The following is a 10,901-nucleotide window of genomic DNA, read 5'->3' as shown; positions in this document are numbered from 1 at the left end:
TATGAAGGTGTTCCATTAGAAGCCTATACCCTGAGTACCTGTCATAGTTTTATTGAACAAACAATATTAAACTAGTCTTATTTGCCAAAGATTTATTCAAATTACATAAATTTAAAAAGCATTTGTGTTGGTTGGTTGTTATATTTCTTGGGATTTTAGTAATATTTAACCTACATAAAGGAGAAGGCGATGGCACCCCACTCCAGTACTCTTGCCTGGAAAATCCCTTGGATGGAGGAACCTGGTAGGCTGCAGTCCATGGGGTCGCGAAGGGTCGGACATGACTGAGCGACTTCACTTTCACTTTTCACTTTTATGCATTGGAGAAGGAAATGGCAACCCACTCCAGCATTCTTGCCTGGAGAATCCCAGAGACCGGGGAGCCTGGTGGGCTGCCGTCTATGGGGTCGCGTAGAGTTGGACACGACTGAAGTGACTTAGCAGCAGCAGCAGCAGCAACCTACATAAGTGCTGATTTATCTCCAAGCCAATCAGGATAGAACTCCTTTACAGGATTTTATGAATTAATATAGTATTGCCATCCAAAGTTAGACAAATGTCACATATACACAGCATATATACATACATACATAGAGATATAAATAGCGATCTAATAGTTTCTATTGTAAAATTTTAGCCATGAGTCAGGTAAACACAATAATATAAAACTTACTAGTGAAATAATTTTAAAAAAAAGCAATGCAATACAATAAAAACTTGGCTGTCATCTTTGTGCCAATTCCTATTTTTATCAAACTTTTGTTTCTGGCAGGTGAAACAAGGTTACCTGCTCAGTGTTAAAACTTTTTATCAATATTTGTGGAGGGGGCCTTAATACTTTCTTTTGTCCTGATATGTAGTCACTTTAGGTATTCCTGAGTCCCCTGAAAGCTCCTGGTAGAGACAGGCACCTAAAATCCAAGTTACTGTAGGGAGCTGAGGGCTGGAGTATGAAGGAAAAGGTCTGGCTGGGTGGATGGAAGCGTGTAGAAGGTAGAAGCTTGAAGGTGGACATATCGAAGGATTCAGGGCAGCTGGAGGGATGGTCAAAGGTGATAAAAGGAGGAATGAGGAGCAGAGCAAGGAATAAGGAGAGGTCTTAGAGGAGCCAGTTTGGGGAACACATTGAAGTTTCAAGATATCCTTAGTAAAATCACTCCAACAGAAAAGGAAGCAGGCGAAGTTTGTGCCTTAATGGCAGAGCATAGAGTTCTCAGAGGTCTGTGTAAATGGTGGTTTCAGTCTAAAAGAAGCTCGCATGTTCTTAAGTAACTATATCTTGCAAATAAAGGAGCTTGGGACCCACTCTAACCCAGCCTTCAGAGTATAGTCAGATTCTTAAGAATTAAAATTTAACTTTTTTGTTCTTTAACAGGCTGTCATCCAGAGCACTGTCTAAGGAGTTGGAGTCACCAGTCAATTTCTGATTAATCAGACATGATCAAAGACAGAGGTTTCAAAGATGCACACTTGGAGTTCTGGGTGAGAGACCCAGGGGTCCACTGATGAATCTGATCCTGTCTGAATCACGGTACTCTTGGAACACTTATCAAAATGGTAAGGAAGTCTTCAAGACTTTTGAAATAGAGGCATTGCAGTATGGTAGAGAAACCAGGCTCACTTCTGACTATAGCAAAGACAAGTAGTGATTTATAACCAAGGAACAGGGGGAGAGATCAGTGGATAGAAAATTACCAAGAGGAGGCATCAAAGGCAGGGAAATTCTTGCTAAACTGACCCAATGGGATTTTGCTAAAGGCAGGTCAAGAACTTAAACATTAGATGCTGAGGATGAAGAACTTGATTGTATACCAAGTGTATCAGATATCAAAGGTAAGGGGGCTCTCACTAAACTGACTTAGCAGGATTCCTATTAAGAGGGGGTCTTAGTTTCTTCACCTGTTTAATGGGGCTAAAATTTATAAAGACTTCAGAGGACTGTTGTGGGAATTAAGCAAAATAATGTATAAGAATAATTTAGCACAATACCTCACATATAGTGGGTATTCCATAGCCCTTAACCATTGTCATTAATATCTTCCTCATGACCAGTGAGCAGTATATTAGTGGGGCTTGGTAGGTGTTCCTCAGATGAGTGTTAGTCTGAAAACTATTACTGGCCCATGATGAAATAAGTACCCAGATTGAGAAAAAGCATTTAAATAATTTTATAGCAATTTACCAGAGTAATTTTATGCCAGTTGAATCTGATGATTAAAAGGGCTTTTGTTATATATGATTTTTTATTTTAATTTTTCTAGAAATCCATCGTTACTGTATTTTATAAAAATAACTGACTGTAGTGGATTTGAAAGGGAAAAAAAAGGAATGTTTCTTTACTATGAATGCTTTGAGGATTGTTGGTCTAGACTTGAGATAGAAATTAGGGACCTGTTTGCATACTGATTTCTGATTGGCTAAGAATGTGACGGTCTGTGTTTAAAAGCTGCAATAACACAGATAAAATCTAGCCTTTCCATGTCCACTATGGGTTTCTCTTCTCTCTTTACAGTGGTTATCTACAATGTCTCTGTATACCCAGGGTAGACTATAAGCAGCGTTCCTTAATTTTTAAAATTAATTCACTTATTCATAAACTTAAGAGTTTGCTGTACATGCATGCAATCATACTGATAATAGTAATAATCGCAGACTATTTGGTGAGGTAGTACATACAGGGTATGTTTTAATTTTGACCTGTCTTATGCTATAGTATATTTGCAAACTTAAACTTGCTTGTACATTTTTGGCAAAGAAATGGTAGCTTTCCCTATCTTAAGCAGGTGAGTGAACATCATTGAGAAATGACTTAAACTCTACCTACACAATCATTGAAAATGAAATTGAGTCAAGCTCCTGTTGCTGCTTTAGCGCATGAACTGAGTTTGCCTATTCCCCCTTCATCAAGCAGTGGTTACAGCATCCGGTACACACAATCTTGGCTTCCCAGGTGGCTCAGTGGAAAGAATCTGCCTGCAATGCAGGAGATGCAGCTTTGATCCCTCAGTCGGGAAGATCCCCTGGAGGAGGGCATGGCAACCCACTCCAGTATTCTTGCCTGCAGAATCCCCATGGACAGAGGAGCCTGGCAGGCTGTAGTCCATATGGTCACAAAAAGCTGGACACGACCGAAGTGAATGAGCACGCATGCACAGTCTTAGTAACTTGTTCATGGATATAAGCAACCAGAACTGCATATTGGTTAAATTTCTATTATAAAATAATATTTTAAGAAATCTAAGGAGAGGGTATTCTGAGTTATACCAATTCAGGATTTAAGTTTATGATATGTAAAATATTCTGCCCTGCTTCTTGTCTCCTGAATGATTGATGTCACTTGTAATTTAGAAGGGAAACAAAGGTAAAATGCTTTTTTCAGTGTACAATAAACTACAATTTTCCTTATACTAAATTATCTCCTTTCAAGAAAGTCTTTTTCTTTCTTCCTACCAGGAGCTCATGCTTTTTCCTAGGTGGTATTTTAATGTTTTTACGGTTTGCATTTTCTTAACAGATCTTTTCTGTAACCAACTTAAAAACACCTTTTGATCTCAGATTCATAATTATCTATGGAATTTTCTTTGTCCCCTTTTCACAGCACAGCAGTTTCTTACAGGAAACAGTAAAGAGCAGTATATTAATAGAAAGATCCAAAGTCCTTGATGAATTTAGTGTGATCGTGTGCATTATATAAAGCTTTTGTGTTTGACTGTCCTTTCTTGCCACATGGAAGCAAGGCTGGTCATATTGATTTCACTAGTGGCTTTATGTATCTCATTATCACATGAGATAATGTCTATGAAATCAATTTAGACATGCATTAAATGTATGCAAAATGCAGAATATTAATATTACATCATCAAAGAGACCCTGCAAGGTACCTTTCTGTATTTCTTGTAAGAAATTTATATAAATCAGTGCTGAGCAAGCAGTATGTTTGGATGACCTTGTGCTCTATAAGCAATGCATTAGTATTGAGAGTCTGTTCAAAGGTTGGATCTTTGCTTTATTTACACTTTTACAACCTAGAAACTTCTGTCCTAGAAGCTGTAATCTGGAACCTCTTTTAAAATAAACCCTCCTCCTCCCCCACACCCTCTACCTATCTGGGGAGGTGAGTATAATATTCTTATTTATTATAAAAACCAGCTTAACTAAAAGGGAAAAAAACATTTAGGGATCTATGATTATTGAAATTTTCCTTCCATTTGTCCAGTGAGTGCCAGTTCTTATCTTCTCAGGAGTATTAGTGGTTCAACTTGGAGTAAAACATATTATTTCAGAGAGCCACTTATTTGAGGACAGAAGGAAACATTTGTGGGTGTAGAAAAATAGAATCCTGTGGAAGTTTCTTTCAAATGCAAATCATCCTTTCTAATTTGGTCTCAAATGCATTTTCATTGTTTCTTGTTCTAGACCCCAGGGAACATAGCGCTGAAAAAAATCCCATGCCCTCTCGCAGTCCATGTGATAGTTGAAGGATATAGTTGTTAAATAAGATACATAAGAAGGTGATGATGCAGTGTAGAAAAAAATCAAGCAAAGTAGAGGGCACAGAATATGGGACTGGGGCATTAGAAGGAGGGTCACAATTTTAAATTAGAAAAGAGTAGACTTTGGACATAGAGAGCTGAGGAATGTGTAGAAAGAATAGTCTATCCCTGGGCAGTTTAGAAGTGAATGTTCTGAGCTGGGAGTATGCCTCATGTCTCCCCTGAATGGGCAGAAGCCCAGTGGGCTGGAGCAGAGGGAGTGAGGGGAGAGTAAAAGATATAAATGGGTAGAAGGAAAGCAAACTGTGCAGGGAATATAGGCAGAGATTTGCAGGAGGTTGATTGGGGAGGAGGAGAGGGAAATGGCAACCCACTCCAGCATTCTTGCCTGGAGAAATCTCAGTAACAAAATGTTAGGAAGTGAGGGAAGTAGAATTGAGCAAAGGGAAATGTTAAGCCAGGATGTAATTGCAGCAGAAATTCTGCAAGTTCTAGAGGAGCTCCAGAACTAAGTTAATCCTTTAGAGTTGGCCCAGACTGAGATGAGGAGCCTGGACCCTTGAACTCCTGAATTAACTAGTCATTGGATGAGAGCTGCTTCTGGGAAGAGAGGCCAATCAAGCAGGAGACCATATCCTTTGACCAAGGGTGATTGCTACAAAAGGACTCACATGTACAATATTAGCAGCCCATATTCCCAGAAGCTGAGAAAATAAGCACCCTTTTCCTGTAGATCTTCTGAATGATACCCAATAGCATTTACCTCAGTGAGGTATAGGGGATTTTCAAGCCAAGTGCTGAAATTAGCTTACTTGTTGCATAAGCATCATCTGGCTTAAAACTCAACATTCAAAAAACTAAGATCATGGCATCCTGTCCCATCACTTCATGGCACAAAGATGGGGAAACAATGGAAACAGTGACAGACTTTATTCTCTTGGGCTCCAGAATATGCAGGGGGTGACTGCAGCCATGGAATTAAAAGACACTTGTTCCTTGGAAGAAAAGCTATGACAAACCTAGACAGCATATTAAAAAGCAGAGACATTGCCAACAAAGGTCCATCTAGTCAAAGCTATGGTTTTTCCAGTAATCATGTATGGACGTGAGAGTTGGACTATAACGAAAACTGAGCACCAAAGAATTGATGCTTTTGAACTGTGGTGTTGGAGAAGACTCTTGAAAGTCCCTTGGACTGCAAGGAGATCAAGCCAGTTGATAGTAAAGGAAATCAGTCCTGAATATTCATTGGAAGGACTGATGCTGAAACTGAAGCTCCAATACTTTGGCAATCTGATGAGAAGACCTGACTCATTGGAAAACACCCTGATGCTGGGAAATATTGAAATCAGGAGGATAAGGGAATGACAGAGGATGAGATAGCTGGATGGCACCACTGATTCAATGGACATGAGTTTGAGCAAGGTCTGGGAAATGATGAAGGAAAGGGAAGCCTGGCATGCTGCAGCTGTGGGGTTGCAAAGAGTCAGACACGACCAAGTGACTCAAATGAACTGAACTGAAGCATCCTTCTGGGTTGATATCAAGAATAGAAATAGAGACCTTCAGTGATTATTTCAGAAATCAAGGCAAGAGATGTGATGGTTTGGATGAATATACTACTGGAACATTTCATGGACTGAGGAGCCTGCAGGGCTTCAGTCCATGGGATCCCAAAATATCGTACAGGACTGAGTGACTGAATGCATGCGCACACACACACACGTAATAGAAGTGATAAATATTAAGAATCTGGTTGCACTTTGATGTAGACACAGTAGGATTTGAAGACAGAGCAAGTGAACAAAACTGTCATGCATGATTCTGACAAAGGACGGAGTTACCATTCTTTGCAAAGACTATAGGAGCAGCCCACTTTAGATGGAAGTTCAGGAATCCTGTTTGGTACACGAAGAGTAGAATATTTAACTGGAGATGTAAAGAAATCAACCCTACATGTGCGTTTGAAAAATAGGTCAGGATGGTCATATTTATTTGTGGCAGATGAAGCCTTCTTGCTGCTAACCTGAAGAAAGTGAGATCTTTTATTTGTCAATGATTTAAAAATCTTCAGCAATTTCCCATTAAGTGGTTCAATTTCTGCTGGGAGCCAGGACGGGAGTGCCCACCCCATGACAAGATCATGTGGGAGAGATCTGGTGGGCAAGGCGAGCCAGAACTCGAGGGGTGCCCCTCTAGGCCTGCCTGAGTGTCTACCCCGAAACCAAAATTTGTCTGTTTTACTATTTCACGACTTTCACCAACTCTTCTGACATTAACGGGGGGCTATCCCCAACCACCTTTCTCTGTAAGAAAATCGACTTAAAACTCTAATTAATAAGTCTCCTGGGCATAATAGGAATGTTTCTATTCAAACCCCTCTGATGACTTTCTAGCTTGCCTGACAGGTTTGTTCAGATTCACAGACAGGTTTGTTCAGAGGTACAGGAAGCTTAAGATATTCGAACAATGCAGAGCTTCTCAGAGAGAAAAGTTGTTAAATAGAACTAGTAGAGGATTTCTTTGTTGAGCTAATGCTTGCTGCCAAGTTTCCATATCCCTTACCTACTGTGTCTCTGGGAGTGTATTGATTAATATAGTTGGTGTATAGAAATGTAAGTAGTAGCTTTAATGTTTGTAACCTTGGACCCTTGAGTTAATTCTTTTCTTGTTATAGCCCAACACTTTTGCCCTATAAGAATGCAACTTTAATGCTTTTGGAGGGTGACGCCTGACTTTAGAATTATCACCTTTAGAAAAAAAAAAAAGTTTTCTGAGGAAAAGGGTCATAATATGTTAACAGGCCTACTGGCCAGAAGATGATGTAAATCACCTAAAACTTTTGCATATGATAAGTTTGCAGAAAGAAAGCCTGGCTTCGATAAAGACCAAGGACTGCTGACCTTGCGTGACTCTACCCCTTCCCCCATTATCCTCTATGCACAACTTAAGGTATAAAAACTACTTTGGAAAATAAAGTGTGGGCCTTGTTCACTGAAGCTCGGTCTCCCCGCGTCGTTCTTTCTTGCTTTCCTTTCTCTCCTTTTGTCTCTACTCTTCCTTCGGCCAAAATAATTGGATCGCGGGGGTCCTCTGGGACCACTTACTTGCCTGGGCTTCTAAGACCCACTAGAGAAGGTGCCTAAGGTGAGGCACCTTCCGAGATTCGAGAGAGCGCCTGCGGCCTACGTGATCAGTGCAAGTCCCGTGCTGAGGCTCTATTGATTTCCCGCGTAAACCAGTTATAATGAGCCTCTAATAAATCTCTTTATTCTAATCGCCAACGCTGTCCTCCTGAGGGAATCCCTGGATCCAACCCGGGCTGGACCTGGTAAATTTCAAATATTTTAGTTTAGACCTTCTTAATAACTTGAGTATTCATATAATTTTAGTGAATTGCTTCAAATAAAAGGAAAAGTATGCAGGATATTACAGATACCTATGTCTACCACGTAATTATAACAAATCTTTTGTTTTGCCTTTTTACATTTAAATTGAACTTTTGTTCTTATTCTTGCTCTCTCTACACAGTTATACTTGCTTCTGCCTTTGTACGTTCTCTCAATATCTCTATACGTGTAGGTATAGATACAGCTCCAAGTTATTTGTATTGACACATATGGTAGTCCATTATATGGCTTTACCACAATATATTTATTCTTTCACCTATGATAGATACTCGGGCTGTTTCTATCTTTTCACTATAGCAAACAATGATATAATAAAGTATTATTTTCTATGTTTCCCTGAATATTCTTTATAAATTTTCAGGAGTGTGTACTTAAGAGAGGAATTACTTAATAGAAGGAAGTTACATATCTTCTACTGTACACAATATTGCCACAATACTTTTAAATAATAGGCCAAATTGCACTGTCCTCAATAGGGTGTGAAAATTCCAGTTCCTCTGTATTTTTGCCAGTACTTGGCATCAGTTCAGTTCAGTTTAGTCACTCAGTCATGTCCGACTCTTTGCGACCCCATGAATCGCAGCACGCCAGGCCTCCCTGTCCATCACCAACTCACTTAGACTTAAAAAAAAAGTCAAAGAGCTTATGGTCACGATGTATTATATTTTATTGTTTATATTTTTATTTCACAGACCTCTAGTGAAATTGAGCATATGTTAATTTTTCATTGGCTATTTGTCTTTTTCCTTCTGTGGATTGTCTAATCAGAACTTTGTTCATTGTATTTATTTATTGATTCATGTGTGTAAGGCAGAGAGATGTATATATTTTGAAATCCAAACATTGTCATTTTAGTTCATTGCTAATAGCATATCTTTAATGTGGTTTTAGGCCTTTTACTTATATAAAGGTTTGATTTTACATAGTCTTCTTTAATGCATCACTCTGCTCTTACAGTTTGTACTTTTTCTAATAGTAATATATTCTCAATATTTTGGTTATCAAATAATAGTGATCTTATATTTTATTTTGAAAATTTTGTTTAAAGTTACTTTTTACACTTAGATGTTTAATATCTGGAAATAATATGGAAATTATTTTTGTGAACTATTTAAACTATGGATAAGTATGAATAATTATTTCAATATTATTCATTAAATAATTCTGCCTCTAAATAATAAATAATGCAATATTTGTTATTGAATAATATTATCAAGTTTTAATATATTTGTAGTCTTTTTTTTTCTGTGATTGCTAGTTGAATTATTGGTGAATCTGTCTATTTCTATGTAAAGCTGTTTTATTTTGATTACAATTATGTGGTGAGTTTTGATATATATTAGGGCAAATTTCCTCCCTCCACTCTGATTCTTCAAAGTTACCTTATTATTTTTGGTTTTGTGGTGCTAGATAAGCCAGATAAATAATTAGATAAGTAGCAAAATAGATAAACTAATCAAATTCCATGAAATGCCCTGATTGGATTTTAATATAGTTTGCATTGATTTGATTCAATAATTTAATTTGGAAATCATTGGTAACTTTAACATTTTGCTATTTTCTCTATAAAGACTTGTGCATATTTTGTTAGTTTATTTCTGGGTTCCTTCTTTTTTATTGTGTTTGGTTCTAATTTAAATGTGACTTTTTTAAATCAAAAGCCATAGCATGGCCCTGCTGCTGCTGCTGCTGCTGCTAAGTCGCTTCAGTCATGTCCGACTTTTTGCGACCCCATAGATAGCAGCCCACCAGGATCCGCCGTCCCTGGGATTCTCCAGGCAAGAACACTGGAGTGGGTTGCCATTTCCTTCTCCAACGCATGAAAGTGAAAAGTGAAAGTGAAGTTGCTCAGTCGTGTCCAACTCTTTGGGACCCCATGCACTGCAGCCCACCAGGCTCCTCCATCCATGGGATTTTCCAGGCAAGAGTATTGGAGTGGGGTGCCATTGCCTTAGCAGTTAATATCCACACTTTAAAAATCTTTATTACATTATGACTCAGTTCAGTTCAGTTGCTCGGTAGTGTCTGACTCTGAGACCCCATGGACTACAGCACGCCAGGCTTCTCTGTCCATCACCAACTCCCAGAGCTTGCTCAAACTCATGTCCATTATGTCAATGATGCCATCCAACCATCTCATTCTCTGTGATCCCTGTCTGCTCCTACCCTCAATCTTTCCCAGCATCACAGTCTTTTCCAATGAGTCAGTTCTTCTCATCATGTGGCCAAAGTATCGGAGCTTCAGTTTCAGCATCAACCCCTCCAATGAAGATCCAGAACTGGTTTCCATTAGGATTGACTGGTTTGATCTCCTTGCAGTCCAAGAGACTCTCAATAATCTTCTCCAACACCATAATTCAAAAGTATCAATTCTTTGGTGCTCTGCCTTCTTTATGGTCCAACTGTCACATCCATACATGACCACTGGAAAAACCATAGCTTTGACTAGACGGACCTTTCTGGGAAAAGTAATGTCTCTGCTTTCTAATATGCTGTGTAGGTTTGTCATAACTTTTCTTCCAAGGAGCAAGCATCTTTTAATTTTGTGGGCTGCAGTCACCACCTGCAGTGATTTTGGAGCCCAAGAAAAAAAAAATCTGTCACTGTTTCCATTGTTTCCCCATCTCTGTGCCATGAAGTGATGGGACTGGATGCCATGATCTTCATTTTTTGAATGTTGATTTTTAAGCCAGCATAATCTAACATTATGATTAGATGTATACGAGTCTTTCCTTTAGTAGATTATAAGCTCTTTGGATGCCATACGTGTCATGTCTTCAGTAAATGTCAGATGGTTTAAAGGAATGACTGAATGACTGTATTTCAATTACTCTTGCTTAAGCCCTTTGTGGTCCATTTCTCTCTGTTGTTACCTATTCTGTCAAATTAAGTTGGTGAAAAACTAAAGATCTCAGAGTCTGTGATGGGCTATAGATTCTTTTGCCTCTCAGTGTGGACTTGACTGGCTGATCTAGAGAGTGGTAGTATAAGGATCTCT

At 38.8% G+C, this 10,901-nt stretch overlaps 1 long non-coding RNA gene across 1 annotated transcript in view; it reads left to right on the top strand.

Moving 5' to 3' along the window:
- The first annotated feature begins 867 nt into the window (after positions 1-867).
- LOC133239661 (uncharacterized) overlaps positions 868-10,901 on the top strand; it is an 84,792-nt gene continuing 74,758 nt past the window's right edge. The window contains exon 1 of the long non-coding RNA XR_009733922.1: positions 868-1,557. This is a non-coding gene — a long non-coding RNA (uncharacterized LOC133239661). The remainder of the gene's footprint in view (positions 1,558-10,901) is intronic.

This window comes from Bos javanicus, chromosome 26 (assembly GCF_032452875.1).
Source record: "Bos javanicus breed banteng chromosome 26, ARS-OSU_banteng_1.0, whole genome shotgun sequence".
NCBI classification, from domain to species: Eukaryota; Metazoa; Chordata; class Mammalia; order Artiodactyla; family Bovidae; genus Bos; species Bos javanicus.
This window is presented reverse-complemented; position numbering and strand designations above follow the sequence as displayed.